Here is a 24,300-nt window from a genome sequence, read left to right on the forward strand (position 1 = left end):
ATACAGAAAGCGGTTAAGATATTTCCATGTTTATACAGACAGCGGTGTAGATATTTCCATGTTTATACAGAGAGCATTGTAGTTATTTCCATGTTTATAGAGTTAGCGGTGTAGATATTTCCCTGTTTTACAGATAGCAGAGTAGATATTTCCATGTTTATACAGATAGCAGTGCAGACATTTCCATGTTTATACCGATAGCGGTGTAGATATTTCTGTGTTTATACATATAACGGTGTAGATATTTCCATGATCATACAGATGGCGGTGTGGATATTTCCATTTTGATACAGACTGGGTGTAGATATTTTCATGTTTATACAGATGACGGTGTAGATATTTACATGATTATAGACATGGCGGTGTAGATATTTCCATGTTTTTACACATAGCAGTGTCGATATTTCCATGTTTATGGAGATATCGGTGTAGGTATTTCCATGTTTATAGAGAGAGCGTTGTAGATATTTCCACGTTTATACAGATAGCGGTGTAGATATTTCCCTGTTTTACAGATAGCAGTGTAGATATTTCCATGTTTATACAGATAGCGGTGTAGATATTTCCATGTACATACAGATAGCGGTGTAGATATTCCCATGTTTATTCAGATGGCAATGTAGATATTTACATGTTTATAGGGATGGCGGTGTAGATATTTCCTTGTATTGACAGATAGCTGTGTAGATATTTCCATTTTTATACAGATAGCGCTGAAGATATTTCCATGATTATACAGATAGTGGTGTAGATATTTCCATGTTTATACAGATAGCGGTGTAGATATTTCCATGTTTATACAGATAGCGGTGTAGATATTTCCATGTTTATGGAGATGGCATTATAGTTATTTACTTGTTTATACAGATGGTGGTGTCGATATTTCCATGTTCATACAGATAGCTTTGTAGATATTTCCATATTTATACACATGGCGGTGTAGATATTTCCATGTGCATACAGATGCCGGTGTAGATATTTCAATGTTTATAGAGATGACGGTGTAGATATTTCCATGTTTATGCAGATGGCGGTGTAGATATTTTCATGTTTATACCCATAGCGGTGTAGATATTTCCATGTTTATACACATAGCGGTATAGATATTTCTATGTTTACAGAGATATTGGTGTAGATATTTCCATGTTTATAGACATAGTCGTGTAGATATTTCCATGTTTATAGATATAGCGGTGTCGATAATTCCCTGTTTCACAGACAGCAGTGTAGATATTGCCATGTTTATTCAGATAGCGGTGTAGATATATCCATGTTTATAGAGATAGCGGTGTAATTATTTCCATGTTTATAGAGATGGCGGTGGAGATATTTCCATGTTTATAGAGATGGCGGTGTAGATATTTCCATGTTTATACAGATGGCGGTGTAGGTATTTCCATGTTTATACAGATAGCGGTGTAGATATTTTCATGTTTATAGAGATAGCGTTTTAGATATTTCCATGTTTATACATATAGCGGTATAGATATTTCCATGTTTAAACAGATGGCGGTGTAGATATTTCCATGTTTATACAGGTGGCGGTGTAGTTATTTCCATATTCATACAGATGGCGTTGTAGATATTTCAATGTTTATAGAGATGGCGGTGTAGATATTTCCGTGTTTATACAGATGGCGGTGTAGGTATTTCCATGTTTATACAGATAGCGGTGTAGGTATTTCCATGCTTATACAGATAGCGGTGTAGATATTTCCATGTTCATACAGATAGCGTTGTAAATATTTCCATGTTTATACAGATAGCGGTGTAGATATTTCCATGTTTATAGAGATAGCGGTATAGATATTTCCATGTTGATACACATAGCGGTGTAGATATTTCCATGTTTACAGAGATCGCGGTGTAGATATTTCCAAGTTTATAGAGATGGCGGCTTGGATATTTCCATGTTTATATATGTGGCGGTGTATATATTTCCATGTTTATGCAGATGGCGGTATAGATATTTCCATGTTTATACAGATGGCGGTGTAGATATTTCCATGTTTATACAGATGGCGGTGTAGATACTTCCATATTTATACAGATGGTGCTGTAGATATTTTCATGTTCATACAGATAGCGGTGTAGATATTTCCATGTTTATAGAGATGGCGCTGTAGATATTTCCATGTTTGTACAGGTAGCGGTGAAGATATTTCCATATTTATTCAGGTAGCGGTACAGATATGTGAATTCATTAAACCTCTTTTTCTTTATAAATTACCCAGTCTTGGGTATGTCTTTATCAGCAGCATGAAAATTGACTAATACACTCACTGTCCATGAATGATACTCTGTTAGCCCATTTGCATTGTTATAAAGAAATACCTGAGGCTGGGTTATTTATAAAGAAATGCGGTTTATTTGGCTCCTTGTTGTGAAGGCTGTACATGAAGCATAGTACTGGCACCTGCTTCCAGGGAGGGCATCAGGAACCTTCCAATCATGGTGGAAGGTGAAGGGAAACCAGCGTATCACATGGTGAGAGCGGAAGCAAGAGAGACAGGGAAGAGGTGTCAGTCTCTTTTAAACAACCAGATATCGCATGAACTCACAGGGTAAGAACTCATTCATTACCAAGAGGACAGCACCAAGCAATTCAGGAGGCATCTATCTCCAACATTGGGGATCACATTTTAACGTGAGATTTGAAGGGGACAAACATCCAAACTATGTTAGATACCAAAGCTGACAATGCTTAGGATCTTTAGCTGTTCCAGGTTCTGGGAAAAGGGAGAGAGTTAGCTTCCCTCATCTATGCTGTGCTACTCCATATTATATTAGTAATTATTGTTCTCTAAAGGTTTTTGAAAGCAAATAAACAAATGCAAGGCAAAATATACGAAATGCAAGGCAAAACATACGAAATGCAAGGCAAATGCATTAAAAACTTTTGAGTGTTAATATATAGATTTTATTTTATCTTTTTAATTTCTTTTGCTTAACCAAATAGATTATGTAGTTTTGATTAACTGGCCATGAAATAGCTCTGCCTACATAGAATTTCCCATGAATAATTGGTTGTGGAGACTTTTATGTGTAACCCAAATCCTCCCTCAAAACTGAAGTTTGCCCAGCTATTGGGAGTGTTGGCAAATCATGCCTCTCAGCTGATTCTCTCTAGAATTTATTCTCAGGAGATCTAATTAATAACTTGTCAAGCTGATGTCCATCCTTGGGGACAACTCGTATCTGAAGAATGGCCAGTGAAAGGTATTAAAACTCCATACTCCTGCCTCAATTTAGGGCAACTCTGAAGGGTCACCCCAGCTTCTCAGCTCCCCCTTGAGATTAGCTGAGGTATTTGTTGTGACTGCCTCACATCTCAACTCCCTTTGTCCAGTTCAGCTTTTTCGCCACAGTTGTTGGCTCCTAGGATTTTACCCAGTTAAATGTTCTCTACACAAATCTCTATCTCAAATCTGCTTTACAGGGAATGTGGCCTCAGACAGGTTTTCATTAGGTTCTGGACGTAACTCTCATTAGTCATTGATATGATTCGGCTGTGTCTCCACCCGAATCTCACCTTGATTGTAATTATCCCCGCATGTCAAGGATGGAGTCAGGTGGAGATAATTGAATCATAGGGGCGGGTTCCCCCTACTGTTCTCCTGGTAGCGAATAAGTCTCACGAGATCTGATGCTTTTAAAATGGGAGTTTCCCTACACAAGCTTTCTTCTCTGCTACCATTTAAGATGTGCCTTTGCTTCTTTTTTGCCTTCTGCCGTGACTGTGAGGCCTCCCCAGCCATGTGGAATTGTGAGTTCATTAAACCTCTTTCCTTTCTAAATTACCCGGTCTTGGGTATGACTTTATTAGCAGCATGACAACAAACTAGTGCAGTCTGTTCTATAAGCCCAAGTCGGATCACAGAGTCCCGCTTTCTGTTTTTTTTTTCTAGCCCATATTTCTACTAAAACTTGACTCATATAGACTTAAAACAAAATAATTAAGCATGGCTAGTAATTATTTAATATTTTACACGTGTCAGGTACTGTATTTTGTAACTTATCTTTTAATAATCTTTCCAAATCTCTAAAAGGAGAATTCTGCTCTTTTATAGAGAAAATAAGGATGGCTCAATCTTTTGATTTTTATTACAAGCTTTATTTTGTATAACATATAATAAACTAAAAATATTGAAAGTTTAGAAACCATCAGCACACAATCGAGGTGATGGAAATATACTTCACCTCCAGTTTCCTGATGCCTCTTTATAATACATTTCTCTGGCCCCTCATTCCTGGCCCTTAAAAACCACCAAACTGCTTTCTGTCACTGGACAGTAATTTATACAGTCAAAAAATGTATATAAATAAAATTTTACACTATGCACTTTTTTGTCTGACATTTTATGTTTTTTTCTCTGCATGTTTTACCTCTAGAGTCTGCCTTGTTTCACTTAGTATAGTTATTTTGAGATTCATTCATGTTATAGTATGTATCCATAATTAATTCGGATAAAGCAAGTTAATTCATTAATGTATTGATTGATATTTAGACTGTTTCTAGTTTGGGCTATTATGAATACATGTGCTATGAACATTTGTGTTGATATCATTATATGAACACCTACTTTTATCTCTCTTGGGTAAATACCCAGGAGTGCAATGGCTGAGTCTTACAGCAGAAGTATGTTTAACTTTTTAAGGGACTCTTAAACTGTTTTTCAAAGGTTACACTTTTTTGTATTCCCATCAGCAGTGTATGAGAGTTTCAGCTTCTCCACATCCAAGCCAGTGCTTGGCTATTATCAGTCATGCTAATCTTAGCTATTTAAAAATAGATAGTGGCGTCTCATTTTGGTTTTAATTTGCATTGCCCTAAGCATTAATTATGTTGAGCATATGTGCTTATTTACCAAACAAATGTCTACTTTGAAATGTCTGTTCCAGTCTTTCACCCAAGTTTTAAATGGGGTTGTTTGTTTTTCATTATTAAATTTTGAGCTTTTAAAATATATTTTTGATGCAAGCCTTTCATCAGATATATGAATTGCAAATATTTTCTCCCAGCCTGCAGCTTGTCTTTTCAGTCTCTTAATAGATTCTTTTGAAGAGCAGATTCTTTTTTTTAAATTGGATGAGTTCTTCTTATCAATATATTATTATATAAATCATGCTGTGGGGTCATATCAAAGAAAGCTTTGCCTGACTCAAAGTCCCAAATGTTTTCACATCTTCCCTCTCCTCTCCTTTGGGAACTGAGATTACACGTAAATTCAGTTACTTGAAATTTACTGTCTACTATTGCTCTGTTCATGTTTTTTAAAAGTTTATTTTCTCTCTCTATTTTATTTTGAGAGGTGTCTATCTTTTCTTCTTTAATGACTAACGTGCTATCAGCCTACCATGTAGCTGGGACTACAGCCGCATGCTACTATGCCCCGCTAATTTTTGTATTTTTAGTAGAGATGGGATTTCACCATATTGGTCAGGCTGGTCCTGAACTCCTGACTTCGTGATCCACCTGCCTCGGCCTCACAAAATGCTGAGATTACAGGCGTGAGCCACTGCGCCCAGCCTCCTTTAGTGTATCTTGCATGTCTCTATTTTAGAACATATAGAATACTGTTTCAATAAGCATTTGAATGTTCTTAACTGATAACTCTGGCACCTTGATTTACTCTGGATCAGTTCTGACTCAGTGATTTTTCTCCTTATTATGAGCCACGTTCTTCTGTCTTTTGTTGTTACTGTTGTGTCTCTGCTAAACTGTGTCTGGATGTCAGATATGGTGACTTTTATCTTATTGAGTGCTGGAAGTATATATAAATATTCTTGATCTTTGTATTGGTATGTATTTAAGTTTAGTTGGAAAGAGTTTGACTCTTTTTGGTCTTGCTTTAAAAATTCATTAGGTGGGATCAGACCAGTTCTCATTTTAGAGCTAATCACTCCCAACTAGTGAGGCAAGATCCTTCTGGGTATCCCTGGGAATCTTGAGGTGTTTCTGGTTTGGCTGATAAAATAAGCACTATTACTGGACCTTGGTGAGCATGTGTACTGTTACTTTTCATCTTATCTGGGTGTTGTTTCCCCAACCGTAGGTACTTTTCTCTAGGCCTGTCCTAACAATTACTTAGCTATGTACTTTAGGGGGACCCTTTGCAGAGCTCTGGAGTTCTCTTTCTGTGCAGCCCCTTCTTCTCAGAAACCTTGTCCTGAGAGCTCATGTCAACATGGTTTCTGTGGACTCTCAGCTCTGTCCCCTCAGCTCAGGGAGAACGATGGGCTCCTCTTGGGCTTTTCTCCTGGAGTAGTGGGCTGGAAAACTTTCTCCAGGCATAAATTAGGGCAGTTGATAGGCTCACCTTGTTTGAGACTGACTTTACAGGGTCTTGCAAACTTTTGTGGCATACATTTTGGCCATTTTTTTGGTTGTTTCAGGAGGGAGAGAAAGTCTAGTTCTTGTTACTCCATCATGGTCATTGCAGAAGTCAACCTAACTGATATTTATCAATACAGTCTGTTGCTACACATTGAACTTGCTTAAGATAATTTTTAGATGGCACAGAACTTTCTGTCCATTGAATGAGACTCTCTGCTTATTTTGCAAGTGCTCATTTGTATGGAGACATTTGTATGGAGAAACTTCAAAAAGTTTGTGGAAAAATGAAGTTAAAAGATAAACATTGAAAATGTGATCTTCGGTTTTCATCCCTAAAGAACTGATGGTCCTGGGAACTTAACAATGTCAATGCAGTCTCTTATACATTATTAACTTAAGAAAAATGGGTGCCCTTTCCACATTTGTTGAGATTGGGAAACAAAAAGAAGTCAGAAGGAGCCAAATCAGAGCTGTAAGGTGGATGCCTGACAATTTCCCATTGAGACTCTCACAAAATTGCCTTTGCTTGATGACAGGAATGAGCAGAAACATTGTGGTGTTAGAGGACTGTCTGCTAAAGCTTTCCCAGGTATTTTGCCCTAAAACTTTGGCTAACTTATTCAAAACACTCTCATGATATGCAGATATTATTGTTCTTTGACCTTCCACAAAGTCAACAAGCAAAATGCCTGGAATGTCCCCAAAAAACTGTTGCCGTGACCTTTGCTCTTGAGTGATCCCCTTTAGCTTTGACTGGACCACTTCCACCTTTGGTAGCCATTGCTTTGATTGTGTTTTGCCCTCAGGATCATACTGGGAAAGCCATGTTTTATCTTCTGTTACAATTCTTCAAAGAAATCCTTCAGGATCTTGACCCTAGTTCTTTAAAATTTCCATTGAGAGCTCTCCTCTTGTCTGCAGCTGATCTGAGCACAACACTTTTGGCACCCATGCAGTGGAAAGTTGGTTCAACTTTAATTTTTTAGTCAGAACTGTGTAAGCTGAACCAATTAAGATGTCTACGATGTTGGCTATTGTTTGTGCTGTTGATTATCAGTCCTCTTCAATTAGGGCACAAACAAGATTAATTTTTTTCCTTGCAAATTGATATGGATGATCTGTCCCTGTGGACTTCATCTTCCACATCATCTCGTTTCTTCTTTAAAAAAGCTGTCCGCTTGTGAACTACTGATTTCTTTGGTGCATTGTCCCCTCAAGCTTCTTGTAAAGCATCAGTGATTTCACCATTCTTTCACTCAAGCTTCATCATAATCTAATGTTTGTTCTTGCTTCAATTTTAGCAGAATTTACATTGCTCTGCTAGGGGCTCTTTTCAAACTAATGTCTACTCCTTCTTACTGTCTCAAACTAGATCCTGTTCAAACATGCTATAATAAATTAGTATGAGTTTATTTTGCTGCCAAAATTGAAACCTTTGCATAGTTTTTTTCATAATATACATTTTCCATGAACTTTTTAAGGCCTCTCATGTATCCACAGGTAGAGTGCCTTACCTATTCTGACTTCAGTCAATTATTCAAGACCTTTCCTTGTCAGTGATACATTAGAAAGGTAGAGTATTGAAAAATAAGAGTAGCTTCTGCTGATTAAGAAATACTATATCTTTTTCTACTTCTTTCTTTTTTTTTTTTCTTTTTTTTTTTTTTTTTTTTTGAGACAGCATCTTTCTCTGTCACCCAGGCTGGAGTGCAGTGGTGTGATCTCAGCTCACTGCAACCTCTGCCTCCCAGGGTCAAGTGATTCTCCTGCCTCAGCCTCCCGAGTAGCTGGGACTATAGGTGCCTGCCACCACACCCAGCTAATTTTTGTATTTTTAGTGGAGACAAGGTTTTACCATATTGGCCAGGCTGGTCTTGAACTCCTGACCTTGTGATCTGCCTGATTCGGCCTCCCAAAGCGCTGGGATTACAGTCATGAGCCACCGTACCTAGCTTTCTACTTCTTTCTTATTATTTTCCTCCTCTCTCATTCCTATATTCTCTCCTTTCTCCTACTTTCCTCCCCACTCCCTGTTTCCTTCCTTTCATCTTTCCTATTTTCAAGACTTAATATTTCTTGAACCTCCGATGTTATCATAGTATGTTATTTGTTTAATTTTCACATAACAATAATAGTTTAAATACAAATAATATTTATTTTCATCCCCATGTTATCAGTATAACAGTAAAGATGTGGAGAGGCCAGCTGGGCATGGTGGCTCAAGCCTGTAATCCCAGCACATTGGGAGGCCGAGGTGGGTGGATCACGAGGTCAGGAGATCGAGACCATCCTGGCTAACATGGTGAAACCCCATCTCTACTAAAAAATAGAAAAAAATTAGCTGGGCGTGGTGGCACGTGCCTGTAGTCCCAGCTACTCGGGAGGCTGAGGCAGGAGAATAGTGTGAACCCGGGAGGCAGAACTTGCAGTGAGCCAAGATCACGCCACTGCACTCCAGCCTGGGTGACAGAGCGAGACTCTGTCTCAAAAAATAAATAAATAAATAAATGAAAATAAAATTAGAAAAATGATGTGGAGAGGCCAAACCAATGGCTCTTATATCCACGTTCTTTCTTCTAAATGATTTCACCTTAGTTTTGGTCTGCATCTCTAACCATAGCTAGTTGCAGCAGGACTTCTATCTGGCCTTGCTGCTCTCATTTTTGGACCTCCTCACTGAAATCAAATTGATCTTTCTAAAATGCAAACCTGGTCTTAGTATTTTATTACTTAAAACCCATTGGTGGCTTTCCATGATTTATGGAATAAAGTCAAAATTCCTGTTTTTGCACATGTTTCTGTGTGCCTCTCATCCCTACATTTACTGATTCCTGTGTGCCATAAATTGCCAGTTGTCCAGAGTTCATTCTCTTTTTGTACTTGGGAGGACTTCTGCATCCTGCAACTTTTCCCCTGAAACGTGCTTGGAAAATACCTACTCATTTTTTTCAGATTCAGGTTAGCTTTTTACTTCAGTTTCTTTTCCTGAAGCTTATACTGACTGCTCCATATGGCTTTGGGGATTAGCTACTCATTCCTTTGTGCCCTTTGTAGATACACATTTATCATGGAGTCTTTTTTTTTTTTTTTTTTTGAGACAGAGTCTCACTCTGTCACCAGGCTGGAGTGCAGTGGTGTGATCTCAGCTCACTGCAACCTTTACCTTCCAGGTTCAACTGATTCTCTTGCCTCAGCCTCCCAAGTAACTACAGGCGTGCACCACCATGCCCAGCTAATTTTTGTATTTTTAGTAGAGATGGGGTTTCACTATGTTGGCCAGGATGGTCTCGATCTCTTGACCTCGTGATCTGCCCACGTTGGCCTCCCAAAGTGCTGGGATTACAGGCATGAACCACCGCTCCCAATCAGTCATGCAGTCTTTATACTTACTTGTTTACTTGCCTGTGAGCTCACTGAATGCAGGGACTATTTCCTTGTTGCTCTAGCACCTACACCAGTACCTGGTATCCAGAAGCTGTATGCTAAATGTTTGTTGAGTGGCTGTTTGACTGAATGATTGTACTCCTAATTAGTAGATAGAAAGCCATGAACTTCCCAGTTCATCATTCTTTGTGCTCAATTCTGGTTTCTTTATTGTGTTCAAAAGAGTTCCTTAGTGACATAAAACTATGGAGCTAGTATGTCAGCTCATTTAAGCAATGATTGGTTTATGTATATAAGAGACTTCAATAATTATATATTTTTATTTCAGTTTCAATAAATGATCAATTGATTAATTTTCTCTGTTTTGGCTTATTGTTCACATTTAATATCAAATAAAAGTGTTTTACTTAAAATTATTCATGCCAATTATGACAGTTAGGTGAATATTACTTTGATTTACATTCCAGTAGTAGTTTTGGTTGAACCCTGAATATGCTAAGACGTCCCTTTTCTTTTTTCTTATGAACAGGCTACTGTGTTTACATATATTATTAAAATCTTCTTTGAAAATACGAAGAATGTTACATTTCTTATATTTAGTTCTCTGTGCTTCAGAATTCCTGTGATACTTGCACTTAAGTCCTTCTGAGCAGTTGATGTTGATATTTATGTGGTTAATTTCATGAAACATGGTGGTTTTCATTTCTATCATTAATTTATACAGGAGATAGACTGTTTTCCAGGTGTAAGCTCAGTCATATAATTAGAAAATTTATAAGCAGAAAGGAGTTATTTGGTCTAACCCATTTATTCTACAGATAGAGAAATTAGAGTCCAGAAACTCTGTCTTCTTTAAAGTCTTACAGGTATTTAAGAAAAAAGAATAGACTTGAGGTTTCTGTGCTCTGAACCCAGTGATCTTGACACTGTAACGATCTTCATCCATATTATTCACAGAAGTAAATATAATCACATATTAAATAAGAAACAAAAATACTAAGGAGATATTATACTGAAAAATGAAATAATATTATCTTAATTATTTTGATCAGATTCAATCTATAGCAGCTTGAAGGCTAATAATTCCAATGATTCTCTCAATAAACCATTTTTCTAATAAGATTACAGGTTTTAGTAATCTAATTATTTTGACTGATGCAAATGTTACCCCGCCAGTCTGAAAAATGTGTTTATTTATATGTCATAAAGAATAATTTATTCCAAAAAGGCTAATTTTCAAAATATATGTATCTTCTGAAACTGTATCTATTTTTTCCCCACGTTTTCTAAATATATTTTAGAGGGCATTTGTAGATTTTCATGGTGCTGAAAAATTAAGGTATAATGGTCTCATGAAGGAGAATAATGTCATTTAGACATTGTAATTTTGGAGGATCACAATACTTTTTGGAATGTGGTTGTTGCAGCACTGGTCACTTATACTAATTATATAATAACATACTATACTAATGCAATAATATACCATATGAAATTATTCAGTGGTAAATTTGTCTTAAATCCTCTAGAATACTGCAAAGAAATAGTTTATATAAGAAAGAGTACCATAGCATATGTGAACACAATATTTCCTATTTTTTTCTTCTTTTTTATTTTTTTGAAGACAAGTTCTCACTCTGTTGCCCAGACTGGAGTTCAGTGCCATGTTCATAGTTCACTGCAACCTCAAACTCCCAAGCTCAAGTGATCCTCTTGATTCAGCCTCTGAAGTAGCTGTGCCTATAGGTGTGCACCACCACACCGGCTAAGTTTTAAAATTTTTTATAGATATGTTGCCCAAGCTGGTCTCAAATTCTTGAGCTCAAGAGATCTTCTCACCTTGGCCTCCCAGAGTGTTGGGATTACAGGCATGAGCCACCATACTCAGCCAATATTTCTTTTGTAAAAGACATTTTCTAACATACTTCTCATTTTAACTAACATAATATTCAAAGTGTAGATCTGAGAAAGAGATAGTGCCTGCAGATCTGGGATCCTACATGCTAATATTATGGGATGCATTCAGATTTGATCAGCAGATATTCCATTTATTCTAGAACACCACCAGCAGAAGAATGTAATTACGTCTATCACTAAAACTTTGTGTCAATACAGACTACTGTATTTGTTATCATAGATGGTCCTTGGATGGCAGCCTTAAGCAATTTTAAACCTAGACAGGTGATGTACTTTTTCTTCTTGGATAATTTTCATGGTTTTATCTAATTTGGTTGTAACTAATGTGTTTAATATGGCTTGCTTGTTTTTTAAAAAGTTGTTCAGTATCCTTAGAACTCAGTGCTGATTTCTTTTTCTAGCAGGCCTTTTATATAGGACATCTCACTTTCTCCTGGCTCTCTACTACTAGCATGAGGTCTCTGAAAAATCAAGACAGCAAAATAATTTGTTATAGAACAGCCTATGTAGAGGGACAGGGGAGGAGTCATATTCCAAGAGGGAAAGACCTTTGAGCCAGGCTCAATTTGTAGAGGCTGTTGAATGAAAATGAGAGAGAGAGAATGCACACTTTATTGCACTATTAAAGCAAAATTCTGACAATAACTTCTAAAAATGATTCAACTCTTATACACTGAGAATATGACAGACCTTCCAAAAGTATAATTTCTTATATGAACGTCCAGGTATATAAGGAAAAATAACTATTTCATACCAATATCTCCAGCCGCCTTTATTGTTGGTTCACCACATAGGTTTTTATCAGAATCGCAGAACATTAATTTTTTAAAGTAGCTACCATTACAACTAGCTTGAGAAGAACTTTCTTTTTAATAATTCGACCCAGATGCATTCCAGATACTCCAGTGTTACGAATCGATGGCTTCATGAGGAGCCGCTGTTGACTCATGCTATCTCTGGACACACTGACAGGAAACGTTTTCTTACACCTGTTTTCCTCCTGCTTTTCCTTGGTAGGACTTAGTGCCTTGGCATAGTTCAGTATCAATGGCAGTCATAGAGAAGTGTTACAGAAACCCAGCTTATTCCAACTTGTGAATTATTTGGCACCCAGGAACCAGGTCTTACAATCTTCAACCCACTTTTTCCTAACATGGCCCCTTTTCTGAAATGTTTATTTATATATGATGTAGGCCTGGGGAAAGGACATGGACTTTCAAAGAAAATATTCTCCAATAGATCTCTCAACTCCAGAGAACCTTCTGACTAAATCTGAAAGAATTCCACTGTGCTCTGATAACATCCTTTAATAATGAAGGAAAAGATATTTTTCCCCCAGGAGGATTTTGTAGTGAAAGAGATGGCATAATTTTCTTAAAAAATGTTGTTTATAATCTCATTTGTTTTTTCATTTGTGGGGTGTGTCTTAAATCCTAAATGGTACATCCTTTTTAAAATACTTCTAGTAATAAAATGTTTCTGAAGTTATGTTGTAAGTATCATTGGACTATGTTTAATAATGTTAAGTTGATCCCACTTCCCCTGAAATTATATACATAAATGCTGAAAGTATAAATTTACATATACAACTTCATGGAACATTTTTCTTCCAAGTGTGCATTTGCTAGAATTTGCATTGAAAGGTTTTGGAAGGAGCCTGTTGGTATGAATCCTGTGTGAGCAACACTCAGATTTGTTGCATACTGAACAGCATGCTAAATCTCACTTCACAATCTTAGATTTCTCATCTACCATCTTGAGCTGAATTTAAAATGTAACTGCAGTTTATTATGTCACCTGTTCGTCAAACACTGATGCAAAGCTTAGTTTTCAGTGTGAAGAACCCATGACTAGAGAAGGGAAGAAGAAAGGGTCAAGCAGACCTCATTAAAGAGTGTATGGGCAAGAAAACACATCAGATGTCTTGATAGGTTTTTTAAAGTCCTGTTAGACTTGTCATGATTTCCAAAACACTAAATGCCATCTAGTATTTTGGACCCTCCAAAATTACAGTAGAATATTATTATGGGTCATCTTAATTGGAAATATACAGGGAAATCCTGATGATTAATGTAGACTAGTGATAGCTCTCACACATTTATATAACCTATGTTGAAAAGAAAGAAGAAAGTCAGGAAGGAAAGAAGGAAAAAGAGCGGAGAGAGAGGAACAAGAAAACACGTGGATTTGTGGAAATGAAAATTTTTAAATTACTAATTTGCAAGAATGGGTAAGAAAAATACCGAGTATGAACATAAATGCTTTCAATTCCGTTTGTCTCTTAATCCTTCTCAGTCCGTGGCCAGTTTTGAAACTTGGTGTAACTTCCTTCCTTTATTCCTCCCTCCCTTGCTCCCTCCATCCCTTCTTGCCAGCCTCCTTCCCTTCCTCTCTCCTTGAGTTTCCTTCTTCTTTCTTGTTCCCTCCCTCCCTCCCTCTCTCTTTTTTCCCCTTAGTTTCCCCAGAAGCACATATACCAGCCATTTGAATGCTTTCTGCTCATAGATACTGCCAAGCCCCCTCACCCAGACTGCTGACTAGATTTGGTAGAATGGAGTGAGAAACATAGACTTTGTGTCTGTGGCGGCCACCTCTGATGTTGCAGACTTTTGCCGTGATTATGCACTCCAGCCGAGGGACGCTAGAGAGGTTGAAATTTCAACTGTGGGATTTGCCATTTTGGAATTTGCAGAAATGTACTGGATATGCTAACAGCAGCCTGGCTAGCCTCCACTTCACAAGGAAGTATTTAAATATACACGTGTAATATGAAGAAAATTGCATTAGATCATAAGGGATGAATTATTTTGTAAATGACTATACCATCAAATACCATACCTGATATCAATCATCTTCATCAGACAGTATCTGTGTATGTAAGTAGATAAACAAAAAAGCAGGAGTTTATTTCTCTCTAATGTATCCTCGACTCTCTAGCAGTGACCTCTGAAATGTCTCTTCTGATCCAGACTTGTTTGAATCATGTGCAACATTTTAGATTTGTCTTTTCTCTGCAAGTTTTTTTTCGTTAAGTACCATAACATATTGAACCAAATAGTTTTGCTTGCTTTCTATTGATGACACATGATTTTGGCTTTTATCTTCAGTGGAAAATCAATGTGTCACACGGAGTTCACTAAGAAAAAGGTATGGGGCCTCTTTGTAATTCTTTGTCAGATGATTGCTTTATCTTGATTTATGCCTTCAAACTTTTTCCCATTCAGCAGAAAATATTGTGTCGCTATCTGTGAGAGCAAAGCGATCTATACCAATTTATGCTCTAAGTGTAGCCTCCTTCCAGAACTGCTTATGGAACATATCAACTCACTATAGATTAGGGACATAATGGATTCTTCTTTCTTAAAAGTGGCAGATTGACAATTTTAGTTCATATACAAGCTTTTATATTAACATTAAAACAATATTTCTATGTAAAGTAAAATATTGTAGTTGATTATTATTCGAGGGCCTCCCAGAATTTCAAGGTCTGAAAATAAATTCAGTGTTCCTGGTGGTAACAAAATTGCCCCTACTTCCTTGTATCAGGACTGCCATTTGGAACTGCTGGGGAAGCTCTTTTCAGAAATTATTTTCAAAACAGCATTGTTGCCTTTTGCCAAACTGAAATCTGGTTGTAAACTTTTGAAAACTAGTTCCTTGGAATGGAATTCAAGTTGTCTTCTAAGCAATTTTTTTTAACTCAAACATACATTCTATCTTGCTTTATTATGTCGCTATTTGTGTAGGAAACATATTTCTATTTTTACCATTTTCAATTTATTTACATTTACATTTACATTTGTGTGTGTATATATATACACACATACATACACTTTAAGTTCTGGGATACATTTGCAGAACTTGCAGTTTTGTGAAATAGGTATACATGTGCTGTCGTGGTTTGCTGCACCCATCAACTCGTCATCTACATGAAGTATTTCTCCTAATGCTATCCCTCCTCTTTCCTTCCTACCCACTGACAGGCCCCAGTGTGTGATGTTCCCCTCCCTGTGTCTATGTGTTCTCATTGTTCAACTCCCACTTATGAGTGAGAACATGTGGTGTTTGGTTTTCTGTTCTTGTGATAGTTTGCTGAGAATGATGGTTTCCAGCTTCATCCATGTCTCTGCAAAAGACATTAATCCATCCTTTTTTATAGCTGCATGGTATTCCATGGTGTATATGTGCCACATATTCTTTATCCAGTCTATCATTGATGGGCATTTGGGTTGGTTCCTAGTCTTTGCTCTTGTGAATAGTGCTGCAATAAACGTATGTGTGAATGTGTCTTTATAGTAGAATGATTTATAATCCTTTGGATGTGTACCTAGTAATGAGACTGTTAGGTCAAATGATATTTCTAGTTCTGGATCCTTGAGGAATTGCTACACTGTCTTCCACAATGGTTGAACTAATTTACACTCCCACCAACAGTGTAAAAGCATTCCTATTTCTCCACATCCTCTCTAGCACCTGTTGTTTCCTGACTTTTTAATGATTGCCATTCTAACTGGCGCGAGATGGTATCTCATTGGACCAGGGGTGATGAGCTTTTTTTTTTTTTTCCTCGAGACAGCCTCACTCTGCCACCCAGGGTGGAGTGCAGTGGCACAATTTCGGCTCACTGCAACCTCCACCTAATGGGTTCAAGCAATTCTCCTGCCTTAGCCTCTTGAGTAGCTGGGATTACAGATATATACCACCACGCCTGGCTAAAGTTTTTTTGTGTGTTTTTGGTAGAGACAGAGTTTCACCATAGTGGCCAGGCAAGTCTCAAACTCCTGACCTTGTGATCCACTCGCCTTGGCCTCCCAAAGTGATGGGATTACAGGCGTGAGCCACCACGCCCAGCCTATGATGAGCTTTTTCTCATGTGTTTATTGGCCGCATAAATGTCTTCTTTTGAGAAGTGTCTGTTCATATCCTTTTCCCACTTTTTGATGGGGTTGTTTTTTTCTTGTAAATTTGTTTAAGTTCCTTGTAGATTCTGGATATTAGCCCTTTGTTAGATGGATAGATTGCAAAAATTTTCTCCCACTCTGTAGGTTGTGTGTTCACTCCGATGATAGTGTCTTTTGCTGTGCAGAAGCTATCTTTAGTTTAATTAGATCCCATTTCTCAATTTTGGCTTTTGTTGCCACTGCTTTTGGTGTTTTAGTCGTGAAGTCTTGCCTATGCCTATGTTCTGAATGGTATTGGCTAGGTTGTCTTCTAGAGTTTTTATGGTTTTAGATCTTATGTTTAAGTCTTTAATCCATCTTGAGTTAATTATTTTATAAGGTGTAAGGAAGGGGTCCACTTTCAGCTTTCTTCATTTGGCTAGCCAGTTTTCCCATCACCATTTATTAAATAGTCAATCTTTCCCCATTGTTTGTTTTCGTCAGGTGTGTCAGAGATATGTTGTATATTTCATGGTACAATGCCTTCTGTCAATGGGGAAAAATAACAAGCATATATGGGATGAATGAAGTCTGCTATGGTTAAGGTTGAGAATATTTACTGATCCTTGAGTTCAGTCTCCAGGAATGTTGGAAATAGAGAATGGAGATAATGGAGATAAAGAAAAGTTCTGAAAATGACACTTCCCATAGTGTCAAAATTGTGATCTATTGCAGAATTCTGTGATACATCAAAATCTCTGTTTATACTGAGGTTTGTTATTGTGTATGAGCATATCTTTATCAGGTGTAGGCTATTTCTATACTTTCATGTCTTTAAATCAATGTTTCTATTCACATATGTATATGTGCAAATAGAAGCATGTTAATATTATATATATATTGTCTGTCATTACCATGATTGCTATGATTATCATTAGCATGTATTATTAGTGTGACCGAAGTATCATCAGTATCAGTTTCTTTCTCACTGCAGTGCTCCTGTAATGCTTCATTTCTACAGAGCCAACCTACACCCACCGTTTCCCTGACTATAACTTTACCTAAAGTATAAGCCCTTATAAAGCCATGAAAGCCTACCAAGAATTGTCAAAGAAGCTAGGCAGCAGCCAGGCTCTGCCTTAGGAAAAGATTTTACTTTTTATTATCATGTGCAGTACTTAACTACTTGTTTTGACCTCTAAGATTTTGCTCTCCTATATTTCTATCCCCTGGCTTTCTGATATTTCATGTGATTATATTTGAAATTTTAACCTTGCTTTTCTTTTTGGAATCTCTGATATCTCTGCTGCCACAGGTAATGACAGGTTCCTCTCTAACTGTTGGTGTTATCCCTGGTCAGATTATTACTGATGACAGAAGTAGATGTTTTACGTGGATTCTCTCGATATCAGAAACAAATACAGATATCACAACTCAAAAATGACAGACTGATAACCATTATGAATTTAGATGCAACATTCTTAATACAATATTAGCAAATTGAGTCTAGGAATATTTAAAAATGATAATGTGTTTTAACCAAGTGGGGTTTATCTCAAGTTGGTTTCAACAACTGAAAATCTACCATGCTGACAGAAAAAAGAAAAATCACGTGACACTCTCAATAGATGCAAAAAAGGAATTTACAAAATGTAACACATTTTTTAAATTAAAAACTCCCAGCAAACTGAGGATAGAAAAGTACATTTTCAAACTGATTATGTGTTTACAAAAAATCTATAGCAAACATCTTACTTAAAATGGTGAAAGCCTTAATACTTTCTACATAAGATTATGAAAAATGCAATGATGTCCTCTCTCCCTAGTTCTTTAAAGTATTGCATTCAATATTAAATAAGTGGAAATATATACCAAGTTCATTGATAAATATTTAATACTTATGAGATGATAATTCTCCTGAAATTGATCTCTAGATTCAGTGGAATTCCCATGAAACCTTATAGGTCCTTTTGGATAAATTACAAAACTGATTCTAAAACAGGGAGAAAGAAAGAAGGGAAGGAAGGAGGAATGGACAGAAAGAAGAAAGAAATAAAGAGAAAAGAAAAGAAAATAAGAAATAAGTGACACCCAAGTTGGGAAGAAAGAAAAATACTATTCTCACGTGATGTAAACATATACATAGAAAATCCTTAGGCATCTGCAGAAGTGTGCTAGAGGTATGAAGTGAATTTAACAAAGTTGTAGGATGAAAGATCAATAAATAAAATCAATTGTGTTTCTATACACAATCAACACCAATTAGAAAATAAAATTATGTAAGCAATTTAACTTATAATAGCCTCAAAAATAATAAAATAATTCAGAATAAATTTAATAAAAGGTATGCTGATCCAAAATTTCTAAATCACTAATACGAGAGATTGAATAGGTAGAAATATGTATCAAGTTCATTGGTAAATATACATGTCATACTTATTAGATGATAATTCTTCTGAAACTGATCTCCAGATTTGGCACAATCCCAGTCAAACCTATAGGCCTTTTTGGAGAAATTACAAAGCTGATTCTAATTTTTTTTTTTAAATGCAGAAGTCCTAGAATAGCCAGAGCATGTTTTAGAAAGAAGAATAAAGTTGGAAAACTTTCCAAATTTCAAGACATATTGTAAAGCTACACTAAACAGTACAGTAAACTTACTGGCATGAAGAAGACATATATATCAGTGAAACAGAATAAATAATTTAGAAATATATCCTGCCTTACATGGCCAAAGTTGCCAAAATATTTCAATAAGGAAATCAATGTCTTTATAAAGATGGTACTATTAAAATTGGATATTAAATGGAGAATATGAACTTCAGAATTACCTCACACCATATCCTCAAATTAACTCAACATGTATTTTATACATAATGTAAATATAAAAAGTATAAAGCTTACTGAATAGGAAAAATTTTTAATAATCTTACTATAGCTAAAAATTTTTTAGATAAGAAAAGGATGGATGAAAATGGAAAAAAATAGTAAGTTGGACTTCATGAAATTAAGACTTTTGCAACTTAAAACATAGCATCAAAAAATGAAAAGGCAAACCAAAGATTGGGACAGAATAATTTTAAATATGTCTGATAAAGAACTTTCATCTAGAATGTACACATAACTAAAAAACTAAATAACAAAACACAAATAACTCATTTAACGTAATATTTTGACCTAAATGGGCCAAATATTTGTACAGATATTTTAATTTAAAAAGAGATGATGTCCAATACACAAATGAAAAGATACTTAACATTACCCATCATCAGGGAAATTCAAGTTAAAACCACATTGAGGTACCACTGTACACCCACTGGAGTGGCTGACACGAGCAGAACTGACCATACCACATGATGTGAGAATTGCTATTCACACCTGGCTAGTGGGACTTCAAAATGGTACAGACATTTTGGAAAGCAGTTTGGCAGTTTCTTTTAATGTTAAACTTAGTACTGATCATATAGCCAAATAATTCCACTGCGACTCAAAATAAATATAAACATATCCGTACCAAGCCTCATCCTTGAAGTTCATAGCATATGTGTCCATCAACTTGTAAATGGATAAACCAGTTGTAGATGGAGTACCACTCAACAATAAAAAGGAGCAAACTGATACAACAGCAATATAAATGAATATCAAAAGCATTATGCTCAGTGAAAGAAGCTAGACATGAAAGACACCAATGTATCATTCCACTAATAGGATACTCTAGAAAATGCAAACTGTAGAAACAGAAGCAGATTAGTGGTTGCCTGTGTTCAGGAATGGAGAAAAGATCAAATGCAAAACAGCAAAAGAAAACGTTTTGTGATGATGCAGATTTTCTGTATCTTGATCATGATTGTGGTCAAATGATGATATTCATCTGCCATAACCCATTAAATTGCACATTGAAAAGGGTGAATTTTACTGTGTGTACATTATACTTAAATGGAGCTGTAAATATGTTTGGAGCTTATCTGTGAACATTAGTTGCAGAGCAGGAGTTACTTTTATAGAGTGGAAATCTGCTGAGTGCCAACTTGAGAAGGGTTGAAAAAAATTAGAACCTTCTTCCAACACATTTCAGTTAGAACACTCTTAGGATGTCGTTACAGCTGCACTCTATATTGGAGTCTCTGATGAAATCACATGTCTGACGATCTCAGCATGCCTTTAATCAACAGAATATACACGTGTTTTCTTTTATTACTATAAAGGATATACCAAACAACTTTTTCAAGACTTTACTTCAAAAAGGCACGTAGTTTTGCAACATTGTTGGTAAGTCTTTAATTATTTCAAAATGAAAAATTGAAAATAAAATGCAATTATTTACTCAGGCCCCCCAAAAAAAGGTCTGTACGGGGAATGCATGTGGTGTGTGTGTGTGTGTGTGTGTAAGTGTGTGATTTGAAGAATTGAAAAAATTTTAGTGGGGTTTTGTAGCATCACTTTGATAGCATCCTGTAATTTTGTATTGTGTTTGAAATAAAAATAAAGTGAATACACTGATAAAAGAATTTGAAAAGAATTTGCATTATTGCCTAAATTATGTGTGGTTTCCACAGTGGCATGAATCGAGCATCTTTAACCTACATAACAATATATCAGAAGTATTAGGTAAAAAATAAGTAAACTAGTATAACAAAGTTAAATATTTCTAAAGTAAAATTATAGCTTTATTTTTTTTTCCTGAAATGTTTTGAGGAGATATTTACACCAAAAGATATTATCACTGATCAATGAAACTTTTTAAGAATTTGCTTGTGTCCCACCAATATTTGATTACATAGTGCTTCTGTGAGTTCCATTTCATTAATTTAGCTTTGACAGGAGAGAAGGCAATGGCTCTGCAGCCTCTCTCGGTGTGGCATGATCCTGGTTCCGCTGGCTGATCTCTATTAGAACCATGGCCTTAATCATGCCTTTCATGCTTCTAACTTGATTTGCATTTGTTGTGTGATCCAAATTTATTCTCTCGTTTAGTCGCTTCCACCCATAGAAAAGCAGGTCTTTTTCATTTCTCCTTCACCATTGCCCCCATTTTTTCTTTTTGTCCTCCCATGATGAAAAACAAGACAGAAAACAAACTATAACAACAACAGACACCTTTTGTCTGTGGTCACCAATGCATTGTAGCACTAAACTTTGTTAAAAATCTCTAGATCTGACCTCTATATCTGCTGTTCCCAGAGTTTTTCAATGTGTTCTCTAGACTGCTGTGACCCACTGACAGAAAGTCTAGCTATATTTAATTGAAAGTTATTACTGTCTGATATGGTTTGGCTGTGTCCCCACTGAAATCTCATCTTGCACTGTAGCTCCCATAATTCACATGTTGTGGGAGGGACCCAGTGAGAGGTAAGTGGATCATGGGGGCAGTTTTCCCCACACTGTTCTAGTGGTAGTGAATAAGTCTCATGAGATCTGATGGTTTTATAAGGGGAAACCCCTTTCGCCTTTCACTTGGTTCTCATTTGCTGTTTGCCTGCTGCCATGTAGGATGCGCCTTTCGCCTTCTGCCATAACTGTGAGGCCTCCTCAGCCATGTGGAACTGTGAATTCATTAAACCTCTTTTTCTTTATAAATGACCCAGTCTTGGGTATGTCTTTATCAGCAGCATGAAAATTGACTAATACACTCACTGTCCATGAATGATACTCTGTTAGCCCATTTGCATTGTTATAAAGAAATACCTGAGGCTGGGTAATTTATAAAGAAATGCGGTTTATTTGGCTCCTTGTTGTGAAGGCTGTACATGAAGCATAGTACTGGCACCTGCTTCCAGGGAGGGCCTCAGGAACCTTCCAATCATGGTGGAAGGTGAAGGGAAACCAGCATATCACATGGTGAGAGCGGAAGCAAGAGAGACAGGGAAGAGGTGTCAGTCTCTTTTAAACAACCAGATATCGCATGAACTCACAGGGTAAGAACTCATTCATTACCAAGAGGACAGCACCAAGCCATTCAGGAGGCATCTATCTCCAACATTGGGGATCACATTTTAACGTGAGATTTGAAGGGGACAAACATCCAAACTATGTCAGATACCAAAGCTGACAATGCTTAGGATCTTTAGCTGTTCCAGGTTCTGGGAAAAGGGAGAGAGTTAGCTTCCCTCGTCTATGCTGTGCTACTCCATATTATATTAGTAATTATTGTTCTCTAAAGGTTCTTAAAAGCAAATAAACAAATGCAAGGCAAAACATATAAAAGGCAAGGCAAAACATACGAAATGCAAGGCAAATGCATTAAAAAACTTTTGAGTGTTAATACATAGATTTTATTTTATCTTTTTAATTTCTTTTGCTTAACCAAATAGATTATGTAGTTTTGATTAACTGGCCATGAAATAGCTCTGCCTACATAGAATTTCCCATGAATAATTGGTTGTGGAGACTTTTGTGTGTGACCCAAATCCTCCCTCAAAACTGAAGTTTGCCCAGCTATTGGGAGTGTTGGCAAATCATGCCTCTCAGCTGATTCTCTCTAGAATTTATTCTCAGGAGATCTAATTAATAACTTGTCAAGCTGATGTCCATCCTTGGGGACAACTCGTATCTGAAGAATGGCCAGTGAAAGGTATTAAAACTCCATACTCCTGCCTCAATTTAGGGCAACTCTGAAGGGTCGCCCCAGCTTCTCAGCTCCCCCTTGAGATTAGCTGAGGTATTTGTTGTGACTGCCTCACATCTCAACTCCCTTTATCCAATTCAGCTTTTTCGCCACAGTTGTTGGTTCCTAGGATTTTACCCAGTTAAATGTTCTCTACACAAATCTCTATCTCAAATCTGCTTTACAGGGAATGTGGCCTCAGACAGGTTTTCATTAGGTTCTGGACGTAACTCTCATTAGTCATTGATATGATTCGGCTGTGTCTCCATCCGAATCTCACCTTGATTGTAATTATCCCCGCATGTCAAGGATGGAGTCAGGTGGAGATCATTGAATCATAGGGGCGGGTTCCCCCTACTGTTCTCCTGGTAGCGAATAAGTCTCACGAGATCTGATGCTTTTAAAATGGGAGCTTCCCTACACAAGCTTTCTTCTCTGCTACCATTTAAGATGTGCCTTTGCTTCTTTTTTGCCTTCTGCCGTGACTGTGAGGCCTCCCCAGCCATGTGGAATTGTGAGTTCCTTAAACCTCTTTCCTTTCTAAATTACCCGGTCTTGGGTATGACTTTATTAGCAGCATGAGAACAAACTAGTGCAGTCTGTTCTATAAGCCCAAGTCGGATCACAGAGTCCCGCTTTCTGTTTTTTTTTTCTAGCCCATATTTCTACTAAAACTTGACTCATATAGACTTAAAACAAAATAATTAAGCATGGCTAGTATTTATTTAATATTTTATACGTGTCAGGTACTGTATTTTGTAACTTATCTTTTAATAATCTTTCCAAATCTCTAAAAGGAGAACTCTGCTCTTTTATAGAGAAAATAAGGATGGCTCTGAAAATGTTAGCATTAGGGGAAGTAGGGTGAGGGACATAGGGGGCACTTTGTGTTATTTGTGCATTTTGCTATCAATCTAAAATCAGGTCAAAATAAAAATTAAAAAAATGGGTAGTAGAAGCAGGTTGTTAAGATTTTCAGTGTGACTCTAGAATTTTTTTGTTTGTTGTTTGTTTTGGAGTGTAGTGGTAAGATCTCTGCTCACTGCAACCTCCACTTCCCAGGCTCAAGCAATTCTCCTGCCTCAGTCTCCCAAGTAGCTGGGATTATAGGTGCCCGCCACCACACCCAGCTAAGTTTTCTATTTTTTTTTTTTTAGTAGAGATGGGGTTTCAGCATGTTG

The sequence above is a fragment of the Gorilla gorilla genome, chromosome 18, assembly GCF_029281585.2.
Source record: "Gorilla gorilla gorilla isolate KB3781 chromosome 18, NHGRI_mGorGor1-v2.1_pri, whole genome shotgun sequence".
NCBI lineage: Eukaryota > Metazoa > Chordata > Mammalia > Primates > Hominidae > Gorilla > Gorilla gorilla.